At 36.9% G+C, this 16,590-nt stretch overlaps 1 non-coding gene across 1 annotated transcript; it reads right to left on the bottom strand.

Annotated features, from left to right (window-relative positions):
• Positions 1-12,916: 12,916 nt before the first annotated feature.
• Positions 12,917-13,022, bottom strand: LOC141636445 (small nucleolar RNA R71). The gene has a single exon (XR_012541055.1). It is a non-coding gene; the product is annotated as a small nucleolar RNA R71 (small nucleolar RNA).
• Between the last annotated feature and the right edge of the window lie 3,568 nt (positions 13,023-16,590).

A 16,590-nucleotide genomic window follows, 5' to 3' on the forward strand; every position in this document is an offset into this window, starting at 1 on the left:
AATTTTACTTAGTATGGCCTTAGTTTTAATTGATATTGCCCGAAATAAATGGGAATATCGATTCGGTTGTAATTATTGTGATCTCGTATCACCGTTTTTTAATTTAATAGATTTATTTTTATATTTTATTACAAATGTATAATAGGGAATTATGTAATTTATTTTAAATATTACTTGTAATTCCGGAGATACTTGAAGACGGTGCCATTTAGAATGGCGTTCCGACAAGACGGTGTTGCCTTGGGATGCGTGCCAAGACCGAAGTTCAAGGGACCAAAGGAGTTGGTTTCTGAATTTGTAATATTTTATTAGATTTACTATTTTAGGAAGGCCATACTAGGAATTTATTTTATTTATGCTTAGCATTTTCTTTATATGTTTGCATGCATCGCTAAATCGCCATATCTAAACATGCATTTTATTTAATCGAGTCATCGACCGTGTCAATTATAATTATCGTAGTTCACCGATTTAGTTCACTTAAAACGTGATAGATAATAAATTGACATGACCTCTCGTTAAATTAATAATTGAGATATAGCCTTACCAAATAGTAGAACCCATGAAGTACCAATTTCATAAGGGAGTTAAGCCGGCTTCACCGTAATACAAACCTTGTTACGTTGGCGAAGTGGGGTAGTAAAATGTTATTACATCGAAATTTGGATTGAGCTCAACGGAAGTATTCGTGACCGTAGTCGCATTTGTTCCGGGCTAAAGATAAATATTAGAGTAATTTTATCGACCGAGAGTTCTAGAAGTAGAATCAATTAAAGAGTTAATCCACCAAGTTATAGTGATAAGGGATGAATCGGCTCACCGTGCCCGAATTAATATGAATTTGGATCTCGGGATCATTTATAATAGTTGGGTAGAGGTCACTATATAAATATTTAAAATTTTTTTAAAAATGTTTGCAAATTTTATTAAATGACAAATGTTAATATTTCCTTTACCTCCATTTGTAGTTGATTTATATCACGATGGATCCATCACAAGCAACCACACCAATTAACATTGAGTCTTGTCACAAATTATTTGACGAAATTTGCTCCAACCACCAACTCGATACTACTAGAGAACTTCATTTTGGGATCGGTCCTGATGGAAACCTCAATTTCATCCCTTCCTCCATACCTCTTACTATAACTAGGCCTTGTGTGAATGTGTCTCGGGTAGACCATGTCACTAAGTCTATGAAATCTCTTTCTTTAGAAGAAAGAGATGTCGAAGTAAGTGGGAGTTCTAGCAAGCAAGTTCTTGCTACAAAAGGGAAATGGTTCAAGAGGAAGGGAAGAAAAGGGAGAAAACTCAACGATGGGGCTAGTGGGACTAGTAGAGGAGCCCAAGTTGATGATGAATGCCATTATTGTCATGGCATGGGACATTGGATGAGAAATTGCCTATATATTTAGGAAATATAAGGGATGGACTTGTCATTCCACTTGGTAAAATTCCTTCTGAAATTTATGTTATTGATGTAAATTTCACTTCCACCACAACATGGGTAATAGATACTGGCTGTGCTTCTCACCTTTGTAATCATTTACAGGGGCTAAGAAACGTGGAAAGGCTGAGCAAAGGTGATGTTGATCTCCGACTTGGGAATGGAGCTAGGGTAGCGGCCGCGTCCAAGGGTACTTATGTACTTGTTCTACCGAATGGATTTTAATTGTATTTGCATAATTGTTTTTATGTACCTACTTTATCTAAGAACATCATTTCAATTGCTATGTTAGACATAGAAGGTTTTAATTTTGCCATTAAAAACAATTGTTGTACTATTTCTAGAAATGACTTAGTTATAGGCCAAGGATCATCTATTAATGGCATTTATGTTCTAGAAACATCAAATCCAAGAAAAGACATCTATAATATACAATCAAAGAAACTCAAGTCAAGTGATCCAAATGAATCGTACAGTTGGCATTGTCGATTGGGTCATATCAATGAGAATCGCATTAAAAGATTAGTTTCCACTAATGTAATTAAACCATTTGATTTTCAATCATATAGTGTATGCGAATCTTGTCTCCTAGGAAAAATGACTCGTAACCCTTTTAATGGTAAAGGGACTCGAGCTAGTGATCTATTGGGACTTATACACACCGATGTATGTGGACCAATGACCATCATCACTAGGGGAAACTATGACTACTTCATAACCTTCACCGATGATTTTAGTAGATATGGGTATATCTACTTAATGAAGTATAAGAGTGAAGCTTTTGAGAAATTTAAAGAATTTCAAAATGAAGTAGAGAACCAATTGAACAAAAGGATAAAGGCACTACGATCCAATCGTGGTGGAGAATATCTAAGTAATGAATTTGATTCACACTTGAAATATTGTGGCATTGTGTCACAACTCACTCCATCGGGTACACCGCAACTTAATGGTGTTGCCGAAAGGAGAAATCGAACCCTACTAGATATGGTTCGATCCATGATGAGTCAAACCGAGTTACCCGACACGTTTTGGGGATTTGCAATCCAAACTGCAATCAAATCTTTGAATAATAGTCCCACAAAGGCAACCAAAAAGACTCCATATGAGACGTGGAAGGGAAGGGTACCTAATATATCCTATATGAAGATTTGGGGATGTAATGCTTACGTCAAGGCAAAACCCGACAACAAGTTTGCCCCACGATCCGAAAATTGTATCTTTGTAGGTTACCCCATTACCTCCCGAGGATATTACTTCTACAAACCTCAAGAAAACAAAGTGTTTGTGTCTAGTGAGACTGTCTTCTTAGAAAATGAGTTTATTTCTAATAGACAGAGTGGGAGAAATTTTGAACTTGATGAAGTTCAAGAGCCACAAACCGAAGTAGAGACGCAAGAAGATGTTCCTTCGTCGTCTAATCCTGTTGTTAATCAACAACCAAGGAGGTCAGGTCGAATTTCAAGACATCCTGATAGATACGTTGGACTTATCCAAGAGGATGGATGTCTTGATGTGTTACTTCTTGAAAGTGACGAATCGACCACCTACAAGCTGCAATCTCTAGTCCAAATTCAGCTTTATGGCTTAAAGCCATTGAATCCGAAATTAGTTCTATGCATGAAAATCAAGTTTGGAACTTGGTAGATTTGCCTGAAGGGGTGAGACCTCTTCAGTGTAAATGGATCTTCAAAGTGAAGAAGGACATGGTGATGTCTACAAAGCTAGGTTAGTTGCAAAGGGTTTTACCCAACTTCAGGGTCTTCATTATGATGAAACCTTTGCACCTGTAGCCATGCTAAGATCCATTCGGATATTGTTAGCGATTGCCGCATTTCATGACTATGAAATTTGGCAAATGGATGTAAAAACCGCTTTTCTAAATGGGCATTTAGAAGAGGAGGTGTACATGATGCAACCTGAAGGTTTTATAGATCTCAAAAATCCTAACAAGGTGTGCAAGCTTAAGTGATCTATTTATGGTCTTAAGCAAGCATCTAGAAGCTGAAATCATCGATTCAATCATGTTATAAGAGAAAATGATTTCACTCAAAGTGTTGACGAACCATGTTTATACATAAAGTTCAGTGGGAGCAATGTTGTGTTCCTAATATTGTATGTGGATGACATACTACTCATTGGAAATGATATTCCAATGTTCTCCTCCGTCAAGGAGTATTTGGGAAGTCATTTCCAAATGAAGGATTTAGGAGAAGCACAACACATACTTGGTATCCGGATCTATAGAGATAAAACTAAAAGGATATTGGCAATAAGTCAAGAATCTTACATTGATAAGATTCTTCGACGCTTCAGCATGGATAAGTCTAAGAGAGGCTTAATTCCTATGGGTAGTGGAATCCTTTTGAGCAAGTCTCAATCTCCTTCCGAACCCGAAGATGTTGAGCGCATGAAATTGATTCCTTATGCTTCCGCTATTGGATCAATCATGTATGCTATGATATGCACTCGTCCAGATGTCTCATATGCTCTAAGTATGACAAGTATATTTCAAAAGAATCCAGGTGAGAGTCACTGGATAGCTGTGAAGAATATCCTTAAATACTTGCGAAGGACTAAGGATTCTATCTTAGTGTTTGGAGGAGACTCCGAGTTGTGTGTTAAGGGTTACACAGACTCGAGCTTTCAAACAGATAGAGATGACATGAAATCACAAGCTGGTTTTGTATTTATGCTCAATGGTGGTGCTGTCAGTTGCAGAAGCTTCAAGGAAGCTGTGATTGCAGATTCTACCACGGAGGCTGAGTACGTTGTAGCCTCAGAAGCTGCCAATGAAGCTGTATGGATTAGGCAATTCATAGAAGGGCTAAGAGTAGTTCCTACCGCCAAGGATCCCATTACTCTCTATTGTGACAACAATGGAACTATCTTCCAAGCTAGAGAACCAAAGTCTAGTAATAAATCTAGACATGTACTCAGAAAGTTTCATATCATTAGAGATTTTATTGAAAGAAAGGAAATTGCGATTTGTAAGGTTGGGACGAATGATAACTTAGCTGATCCGCTCACCGAGCCTTTATTACAGGCGAAACATGATGGACATGTTGTATCCATGGGGCTTAAAAGTATGCCCAGTTTGTACTAGACTATTTGATATGAAATAAAATATTGTTTTATTTGTTCATATAGAATAATCGCATTTGTCTTTTAAATTTCAATTTGAATTTTATTACTTTGTCATAACTAAATGGGTTGTTAAAACAATGTTGAACCCCATTAAAGTGAACTAGATTGACATAGTAATAGCCCATAGCTACTTACATGAGGTGACGTCTCGTAGTAACTAGAGTGCGATGCGGTTGATGACAAGTTCAAATGTCATAGAGTCATAAGAGATGACTAGCCGATCACATAGGCAGACTGTGGGGACACGCTGCCGGGCTTATGACCGTTTATAGAGTTCTGGCAATTTTTATAGCATGGTCGTGGCGAGAGCTATTATGGTATTCTTATGAGTCAATTCTTTGACTAATGACTGTTTGTCTGAGTTGGCACAGTTTCAGAGTGACTTTGATTTATGTTCGGCGGCCTTCGTAATTGGGGTCTAATGGGCATGTTTTGGGTCATGATGAGCTGTGGTTGATCGAAGGGAAGAGTGCAATAGGAATTGTCCATCCCCGTCAGGGTTATCTTATATCTCAAGGCCACTCGAGGAGCAATGAACTGAAAATGCGTGGCCACGCTCGGAAGGTATCTATGGTAGATAATTCCGGTCAGACAGTTATTCTCCAGATCGAGGAAACCACTCAAGATATGATAAAATGCAAGTACGACCTGCAAGACACCTTGCATTGAGTGGGAGATAGTAATAGGACAAGAGAATTCGTGACGCACACTTGTCGCGGACAAGTGGAAGATTGTTGGAGTATGTGTCCTCGACAATAATGTGATCACATGTTTAAATTTCATATTAAGAATACATAAGGGAATGTAACATTTTATTGTCAACTGATCCACATTAATCGATAATGATTGGCTGACTAGAGTTTGACATTACTTTCGTGTGACGGTGCTGATAACTTGATCCCTTAAGGTCATACCTCTAGGGAAACATTCTTAATTGACTAATTAATTAATTGTATGATGATACAAGTTAACTAATTCCTTAAAATTGAACAAATGATTTTTGAGTAATTATACGTATCTTATTATAATTTGATTATATAAGATTCGTTCTAAGTAATTAAATTATTTTATTACTTAAGGTTTATTTATTTTTTATGAAACAATTGAAATAAGAATGAATTGATTATTATAAATACAAGTAGTTGTGATTTATAATTATATGACGCATTTTAAGTAATAGTAATTGTGAATTACTAGTTAATTTTGTATGTGATTTATTTTAGTTATATAATGATTTTTAATATGATAAAAATGCATTATTTAAACAACATGTCTAGTAACATGTCCAATATGTCACACATTACATATTAACAAATTGACAAAGTTAAAATGGATCCATATTAATAATATGGACCGTGTAAATAGAAGAGGGAACGGGATTTTGTGCCTTAATAACTTTTATTTAGTGGGTAACATGATGATTACCTACTAAACATAGGTATGCATACCTATACTCTTGAGAAGAGAAAATTTCAAAGGTATTAGGCACACTACCCACCCAAAACCGGTAGCCTCCTCTTTACACACTCAAGTAGTGTGTTTTCATTTTTAACACTTATTCATTCTAACATTATTCATTCACTTGAATAAAAATTTTATCTCTCTACCTCTTGTTGTTGAACAAAAGATAAAAATCTCACAAAATCACTAATATTATTCACTTAATACTAGAAGTAGTATATTTATAATATTAGTAATAATTATAAGGGAACAAATATTAATTCTAGTATTCAAATTAATATTTGTATTCAGGGTGATTTTCTTGGTACAATCCTTGAGGAGAGATTCTAACTTGAATCTTGTTCATCCATAAGGAAAGCTCAAGAACTAAGTAAGGAAGGAGACCTTACTATTGCCCTAATAGCCGAAATATCCAACGTAAGGAACCGATTTTCCTTTACTCTTGTATTTTATATTGCATGCATAATATCCTTAAGTTTTTATGCCTAAAACTTTCAACTAAAATATGTGATATGTAAAATACGATTTCCTACAACAACATAACTGGCCCACATATTTCTGAACTGGGTGATGTCCTCTGGCAAATATTTTGGGGCTTTGTTGAGTATTAGTGGAAACTACAATTCAAAATATACATAATCAAAATAGATATAATACATGGAAGTATACAGAATTAAACTCAATTTACATCTGAAATAGTTTTTAAATCACACTAACCCATCTCCGAATGGTAGAATAAATTCTGTTGATAACCTCCCACATGGACTGACAAACGTAAAAGACACATTGTTTGTCGTCTAGTGCTTTAGGAGACTATTATATAAATCACACACAAATCAGCTGAATTAGATAATGAACCTCTCGCATAGACATAAATGAAATTATACGCGTAATTATTAAAAATACACTTACTAATGGCGTGATAAAATTAGGATCAGTGTTGCTTTCATATTTCCCAAGTGGACATAATCTTCTTTATGCTTCAAAAACACAAATTCATAAATATACACACATGCCATTATTATTTGCATATAAATGGCTTAAGTCATACAATAACAAATGACATTATTGAAGGTTTTAACTTACTCAGTTATCATCTTTACACAACTGTTAGAGGGCTTGCCTTCGCGAGAGTCAATCCAGTACACTGTTTTTGTTTTCAGTTGGATTGCCAGGATCACCCAATGCTTCCTATTCAATTTGGGACATTGAACTGTTAATTAGTTCATTTACACGCATGTAAGCATGTTAATAATAAATTTATGAAATCATGATTCATTACAAAAATCACGTACTATACATACATATTCTCATTGTAGGAGGCAAACCATAGTTTTTTTGGTCGACATCAACCGACGAGCGATATTATTGATTTGCTCTTCGTATGAAATTCTGTGCACAGAGAACGCCTTAGGACTCAAGAATCCATAGGCGTGAATTGGGAACTTTCTCTCAGCGATCTGATTAGTTAGGTACCTGTCACACCACATGGAACTAAGAATGTTATTGTAATTGATAATTTAAACAAACATCATTAATCGTAAATGGAAATGACTAAATAGTTTTATTAAAAAAACATACTTCATCCAAATCAAAATGTGAACAACATCTAAATTGTCAAGGTCGACAAATTCCATCAGTTGCTTCGGGTCTAGTACGGCTATATCAGCTGCACCCATAATTTCCTCTTCAATGGTAATCATGACTACATTCCCTCTAGGTGATTTCTTTATAGCCAGGTTGTGCAAAGCCTTCAGCGAAGTAGTTTTCATTTTTTTTCTTATATGCAAACGATTCATAATAAGAATCATAAGCAGGCTTGATTGTAACAAAAGTAGCTAGCTTATATTGTATGTCCTGCGGTTTTGTTTTTGGTGAAGACTTAGTCCTTTCGGCGACTTTGTCGGTTGACGTAGTAGTACTTGCTTTAGCTGCCGCCATGACTTTGCTTAACTTCTACAAATGTAAAGATTAAAGTACTTACGATATGTTAATATTCGTACCCAAATATATTTAATGAACAAGTAATAATTAACGTTTGTATATAGGTACCTCGGGGATGACAACATTGATGAGGTTGTCAAGCCATTGCACATAAGAACTTAGGGCTTGTTTCAAATAAGTGACCTCCTCGTTAGGAAATGTTACTTTTACTTCCCCATACTCGTCTTTATACAATTTGGACACTTCCACTTTCCTACATTTGTCACGAAGGGGTATACCATGAACCTTAACTTGTTGAAGCCGGTCGTACGCAAACACGTATTCCCTGGCAACAACAACTTTCTGTTTCCCCTGTAAATAGAAAAAACGACAAGCCACCTTGCAATCGCAATTCACGACAACTTTAATCAATTAGTACACATACATTCACTACCTTTAATAAATTTCATAAGTAAAAAACATGTATGATATCAATAATTATAAATTAGCAGCTATTACCTTTTTCGGTGTTGAGAAGAATGTCTGATCATCAACTACCTCAATCTCATCCTGTGTCACGGCTTTCCTGGCTTCCTCTTCCTCTTCAACTGCCTAATATCAATCCTCGGCTCCCACCTTAGTCTCCTTTGCCATGTCCTTCTCCCTTGCCATGTCCTCCTCGCCTTCCTTCTGTACATTAACACTTGTCCATATAACACATACTGATTTTCCAAATCATATAACACATTGTATATAAGACATAAATATTATTAACTCTTTTTCCTCCTCCTCCTCCTCCTCCTCCTTCTTGATGTGGCTCATGATTTCGCACATTTAGTCCCCTAATCAACCTATTTTTGCATACTAATATAGCTTCCTATTTGCTTTCCTAGTGCATTTTATAAGTCCTTTAGGAAAGAAAATAATGAGTCGGAATTCCCATCTCTCGCGCATATTCGGAAGTTTGTTGATGATCTTGGATGGACTAGTATGAATAGGAGGCAAGAATAATGACCAAAAATAATAGGAATATGAGTATATGAAGGCATCATAGGCGTAAAAGCAAGGGAAGAAGGCCTGACCCTCAACTCGCTCGAGTCGAAGGCAACCCTCTCGAGTTGACCCTTAATCCGCTCGAGTCAGGTTCAACCCGCTCGAGTTGGTGCCCAGAACTGCCTCCCACGGATCCTCTTGAGACGTGCAAGCCTTCTTCGACACTTATTCATATTATTTCCTAATCTACCCTTGCTTAACCTAATGTTGTACCTACTATATAAACTCCATTTGTAATAATCAAGAAAAAGTTCCCTTAGATTAGATTAAGCTCTCATTAGGAGTAGATTAGAATAGATTAGTCTTTAATCATTCCACAAATTGCAATTTAATCTTTCCTCAAAAATTTCTAAAACAATCATAGATTTAGCTTGGTAGTTGAAGAATTCTTGGGTTTGTGTTGGAGAATTGACAACTTTCCACAATTAATCAAAGGGTTTCTTCTATTGTTCCTCCATTTCCTTTGTTCAATTCATGTTGTTTATATTTGGATCACTTGGGTATGTATTTGAAGATTAAGTGACAAGTCTTCATCTTTATTCAAGGATTCTTATTTATTTATGTAGACCTTTATTCTCCAAGATGGTAACATTCTTAATCCCTTTTTATTTATTAATCTCTTGTTTATGTTGGAGTGAGTGTCCTCCACAATAGTGCGTTTACTTCATAAATCTCATTAAAGGGATATCATCATTATATTTATTTTGTTATCCTCGTTAGTTGATTAACGTAAATCGATAACGGTTGGCTGACTAGAGTTTGACATTATTGTCGTCTGACGACGGTGATCAACAGACCCCTTTCGGTCACACCTAAAGGAACAAACCCCAATTGATAACTAATTAATTGTATGAGATACAATTTATTTAGTCCCTTGATTTATTGACTAAAAGGTTAGTCGATCTTTTTAGAGAGATTTCGAATTACGAACTCGAGACGCGGCAGTTATTATTTAATTATGCGATAATTGAATAATAAATTTTATGAGACGGGTTTTCGTTAATTAATTGTTAATTCACTAAAATTGTACTAATTGATTAATGTGATTAATATTAGTACATAAATAATATGTGTAGCGGTACACATATATTTACGGAGTGTTTTGAACAAAATTAATCGGGAAGCATTTAAACATAAAACGATGTTTAAAGTAAAATTACACGTATTTGTGAGACAAATATAAAAACCAAAATGGACCCGTAAATGGGCATTGGACCATGTAATTGCATGAGTAATTGTGCATGAAACATGATGATTGCACTTTTGTTTTTGGTCTTCCCTTTTCTACTTTTGCTCTATTTTATGTACAACTCAATTGGACATAAAAATTGAGAAAAACACTACACTCCCTTCCCCATAAAGGAGCCGACCTCCCCCCTCTTAAACACACCTTGTGTGGTTCATTTTCACTACTTGAATATTTTGCATGTGTGAAAAATAATTCTATCTCTCTAAAAATTAATAGAAATCATTTACTAAGAAGTTAGTAATCTAAAATAAATACTAAGTGTATTAGTATTATTCATATGTTATCAAGGGTTAAATTTAACAAGTATCTAGTTAATATTTGTTAGATTATTGGGTATATATTCTTGGGTGCTTCTTGAAGGAGATCTTCTAATTTGGAGATTTTTTAAAAGATGATCTTCCATCTTTTATTAGCACAAGAACAATCAAGGTAGGAGATCTTGATTGTGACCATATTCACTGATACGTGCATTTTGTATAGTCTTTTTAGTCTATTTTTTCACGTATTTCCATGTACTTTTGTACTGTTTATATTGCATTTTACCCCGAATTGGCTACTTTGGTTCGTTTTGTCTATCTTGTAGGAATGAACGTAAAAGTAGTGGAATCGTACCATTTTCGTCCTATTTTGCATGCATTTTGAGGAGACGGGATTTTCAGAGTGGGATATTACATTGGGATGCGTGAAGGAACAATCTACAAAGCAGTCGGCTACAAGTTGGAGCTATTTCAGAGGAAGAATACTCGATCGAGGACATTTATTAGTCGATCGAGTGGTTTTAGTGGCTTTGGAGGTCGATCGAGCAGCCTATGTTACTCGATCAATAATGCTGGAAATGGAGGTTACTCGATCGAGCAGTATTTCTTCTCGATCGAGTGGATTGCTTGAAGAAGTACTCGATTGAGCTGTTTCAAACTGCTCGATCGAGTGGTTTGGTGTTTCACGGGCCTTAATTAGTCCGTGTTACTTATTTTAGTTTATGGACTTCGTTAATTTCTATTTAAGCGCATAATAATTAGGTTTTACACATCTTTTTATCCATCTTCACTTCTTAATACTCTTATGAATGCCACTCTATTCTTTTTCTCTTTTCCCAAAACTTTTACTGTAACTTTTACTTTCGGGGTTATTTAGCTTGGATCTTGTGTTCTTACGCCGGTATTCTCGCGATTGTAATCTTTTACTCTCTTTTAATCTTAATCTTCTATTTGTTTGCACTGTTTCTCTTGTTTAGTTCTTTTAATTTCTGCCCTAATCTCTTTTATGCGATTTAATTACCATTTTAATATGTTTATTATAAGTTCATTCATAATTATTAGTATTTATAACATTAATAATATGAGTAGCTAATTGATTTCATGCTGGGATTAGGGGATCTACGGTAGAACTATGACGACGTGGTGAATAGGTTAGATGAATTATTTGTGAGGCTCTGTCCCCATGGCAATTTAACTGTATCACCGACTTAGTTGAGTGCACGCTTCTAAGTTACCCTTTAATCTGGTTAAATTTAATCCTGGATCGGAAGATTGGACTAAAGAGACCTGCTATGAACAGTAGACTACCATGACGAGGACGGAAGTTAAGTTAGTGGAAATCTAGGATAGAAAGTGGACCGGAAGGACCTTTCCATATCCGTCTCACAGTAATTTATCTAAGCTATTTATAGTTGAGTCGCTAGACTGCCGTAGTGAACCGAAGTCCTGACATGTTCCCTCTTTATTGATAGTTTATTCCTATTTTCTTCCTTTATTGCTCTTATTTATTTCTCTTCCCTTAAAGCTTAATTAGTTTAGAAAACCAAATTACAACCCCCACTTGTGACCGAATAGACGAACCTTTTACAGATATCTTGCCTCCCTGTGGAGATCGACCTGACTTCCCTAGCTATATAGTTAGTTTAGTTAGTTATTTTTGATAGGTATACGACTGCCCTGTCAAATTTTGGCGCCGTTGCCGGGGAGGCAATTGTCCTATCTGTTTTTTGTTTCGTTTATTTTATCCATCTCATGGAATTCTTATTCCTTGAGACAGTTCTTATTTATTTTGTTTCAGTGTTGTGTATGCCCAGGTCAAACAGGTTAGAATTAGTTTCATCTGATTCTGAGCCAGAGAGACTGTTCAGGCATAGACTCCATCTGCAAAGAGAATCACAAAAGGAAGACTTGAGTACTTTCGAACCCAAGCTTCAGCATTTCCAATTTACAGAAGACCCGTCTTTAGAAGAAGACAATTTCAGTTCTGTAAACCAACCATAAAAGATGCCGAATATCGCAAGTCATTAGGAGCCTAAAGCATCATCTATTCCCAAGGGTTTCAATCTCCAGACTGAGGATGGGAATACTTTTGACATCCATCCATCTATATCAATCTGGTGGAGAGAAATCTCTTTAGAGGTGTGGCAGCTGAAGACCCGAGGAAGCATATGGAGGTCATTACGGACTACTGTTCTACTATCCCCGCCACAAAGGGGGTAACTCAAGACAAGATTAAGGAGGTGTTGTTTCCTTTTTCTTTGACTGACTCAGCCAGGGAGTGGCTAACCGACTTGGACCGCACGGCCGCAGGGATCACAGACTGGGAGACCCTTGCTCTTTCTTTTTATAAAAGATATTTCCCTCCGCAGAGCACCAATCAGCTGAGGGCAAAGATCACTAGTTTTAAGCAGGCACCTGATGAGACCTTCTATGAAGCTTGGTGTCGGTTCAAGAGCTTGGTGAGGTCTCTTCCTTACCATGGTTTTAATCGGTGGTTTCTGTCCAATCAGTTCTACAATGGGTTGTACGATGACCATAGAGCTATATTTTACGCATCATCCAACAAAAGATTTCAAAAGAATATTGATGATGATAAGGCATGGGCCATTATTGAGGAGATGGTGACCCATTGTGCGGAGTATGGGAACCCACGGGACGGTATTCGAACAGTTCACGCGGTTGATAAGGCAGTCGTGGCTCAGCTGGAAGCCACGAATGCCCGTTTTGATAGATTGGAGCTGCAATCTGATGGGGAGCCACAGACGGTTCATTTTCTTACTAGACAGGACACCATCACATGTAAGAGGTGTGGGAGCAATGACGGTCATACTCCTATTGACTGTCTTACAGAGAAGGAACAGGTCCTTGCTTTTCAATAATATAGGTAAAGAGGGGGTTCCTATTATAATAACCAAGGGGCAGTCCACCCCAACCTGAGGTGGACAAGTCAAAATATGCTTAATCCCACTCCTCCACCACCGCAGCAACAGCCATATGTCCCTCCTCATAACGCTCAACAAGGCTTTCAAAAGCCTCCTTCCTTCCCTCCTCCGAATCAAGGTGCATCATCTTCTGGTGGGGTAAGTGAGCTATCTGAGTTGAAGACGATGTTGCAGTCTTTGACAAAGCAGTGGCAGCTAAGTGACCAACAAAAAGATGCGTCCATCAAGTCAATTGAAACTCAAGTTGCCCGGTTAGCCGCGAACCAGTCCACGATAAAGCAGGGTTATTTGCCGTCACAAGCCGATAAGAATCCATATGAGACGGTGAATTTAATAAATCTGAGAAGCGGTCATTCATACGAGGGACCCGAGCTGTTGAAATCAGACCCGAGGAAGGCTAATACTGCTGATGAACAGGTTACTGTTGATGAAAACGAGCTGACAACGAAGAAAGTGCTCGATCGACTAATTTCTGGGGGTCGATCGGGGAAAACTTATGAAGAAAGGAATCGATCGAGTAAAAATACTGCTCGATCGAGTGACCAGGAAAAAGAAAATCTCGATCGAGTAGCCCAAACAGCTCGATCGAGTGGAAATGTTGAGGAAAGAGTTCGATCGAGTGATATTTTGCTCGATCGACTATTGCTGATAAAGAAAAACTCGATCAAGAGCCTGCTAGTGCTCGATCGAGTGAAATCTCTCCTGAAAGACCTCAATCGAGAGGAAGGAAGTCTCGATCAAAGGATTTAGAGCTTGATCCAGCCGACACGTTGGAAGAAAGGAACAAGGGGCTCGAAATACCTATTACCAAGCCCTTTCCGAGGCGACTACAGAACACGAAGGCTAATCAACAATTCGGTAAATTTGCCGAACTTCTGGAAAGCTTGCAAGTCACCGTTCCGTTCGCCGAATTGCTGACACATGTAATACCCCGTATTTTATATAATCGATTAAACGAATATTATTATATATTAGTATTATACATTTTATATTGGTTGCATCGTAATATCGTGAATGTTATTAAGTCGGGTTTATATCGTATATGTTGAGTTGGGCTACATCACATTTTGTCTTTTGGGTCAAGAATTACCCATCTACATTTACCCAACGACCATACCCGTTTAACCCATTTGCCCTACCCGGAACATGTAACCACCATTTACCCTAAACCTAATCTAAGAGCCGCTCTCCCTCTCTCCTCTTTTCATTTTATCATTCATAAAACCATTTCTAAACCTAGAGAAAGGGAGAGGAAGAAGAATTGTCGAGCCTTTCAATTGATTGAAGATTTCTCATCGATTCCAACCTAATTCGATTTCCCTGTTTGTAAGTCGATTTCATTCCATTGTTTATACTGTTTTAAAGTGTTCTTCTTCAAAAAGTTTGAAAAGAGAGTCCTATTTATTTGATGTCTAGTTTATGCATATAAAATCTCGTAGTCAAATTCTTTATGGTTTGTCCTAGGTGATTTATTTATTAACATGTCGCTGAAAAGTCCGCGAATCTGATTTGGTTGTGGAAAATGATTTGAAACCCTAATTTTTATGTCGATTCAGTTATGAGGCTTCTTCATACATCATTTTTGTATAGTCTAGATGATAATAGGATTTGGAATTACTGCAAAATAATGTTTAAACTCGTTTTATGAATCAATACTTTTTATGCGACGGTTTCTGTCAGTTTTTGGAAATCAGTCTGAAAACTCTTGATAAGTTGGGAATTTGAGTAAAACACGTCAGATATAATTTGTAGCTAAGACTGATGGGGTTCCAATCCAATTGGCCTAGTATCAATTTGATTTTTCTGGAATTAGTTATGTATTTTATTCCGAGTCTGTCATGTGCTGGAAAATCAGGAAAAATTGTGTTTGTTCTTTAAGTTGATATTCCTATTAAGTTATGATGAGTCTAGGTTATGTGCATGATTATTTGATTGAGTAGGTGGTAATTATACATAATTATGTTATGTAGGTGATGGATATGTGAAGGATCATAATTGATTGCTTGTGTGCTTGGATTGCGAAAAGGTAGGGAAATACACTTGACTTATTATCGTTGTTGTTGAATTGTGTTGACTTGTTGGTGTTTCATATGACCAAACTGTGAACGTTGACGTGATTCGTGGTTGTTGATTCATGTTATGATTCATATCCTGGAATGTGCTTGACTGAATTGATCGTATTGAGTATATTATCACAACATTGTGAAGGCATGATTCTATGATTTACCGAGTTCAATGATATACATATTGTGTTGCATTAATTTCTTGAGCATTCATATGCATTGGAGATGGAGGATGTTGTGGTGACGTGGTGTGGTGATGATGATGTTGTGATAAGGCCCAGGCGGGTTCTGCAGGACTTGCCCTGGTGTCCTCAGTGCGAGTGTGCGAGATCGGCTACGGTCGATATATAGTCTACCGGGGATCGGTATGGTGGGCGTTCGGGTTATGAGATATGAGTTGAGATGGAGGTGGAGGTGACGGAGGAGCATGCATATCATATTTTGTTGTTTCATTGTATTCCCTACTCAACCTCGTGGTTGACCCTGTGTATTCGTGAACACCTGTGACGATCCAAATATTGGGGAGCAGACTTGGCAGGTTTATGAGATAGGATGGGAGCTTGATGGGCGTGAGACACTGGATCAGAAGACTTAGTAGCTAGATCATCATTTAGAAGACTTTCACTTTTATTTATATTAGTTCTTTGTAATTTGATGTAAATGAGGTTTTGAAAAAAAGTTAAGTTAAAGAAATTATGTAATTTGCCTTGGAGTTTAATTTGTTATTCACTACCTCGGGAAACCGAGATGGTAACAGTCCGGTTTATTAGGGAATGTCATGCGTATGTTTAAATGATAGTCGTTATAGTTACGTTTAATTGAGCCGCGACTTGCCTATTTGTTCAAACCGTGCAAACCAGAGAACTTGTTCACCTTACTAATCTTTTGTCATAGATAATGTTTTACAAGTTATATGATGGTATATGTACATGTTTAAGTTGTTTATGCGATATCTTTTATTTTTCCTGAAAATGAATTATACTGAGTTGATGGATACAATTGAATGGTATGGTTGCTAAAATGTTAAACATATGTGTGATATGGAAGT

Source organism: Silene latifolia, chromosome Y (assembly GCF_048544455.1).
Source record: "Silene latifolia isolate original U9 population chromosome Y, ASM4854445v1, whole genome shotgun sequence".
NCBI lineage: Eukaryota > Viridiplantae > Streptophyta > Magnoliopsida > Caryophyllales > Caryophyllaceae > Silene > Silene latifolia.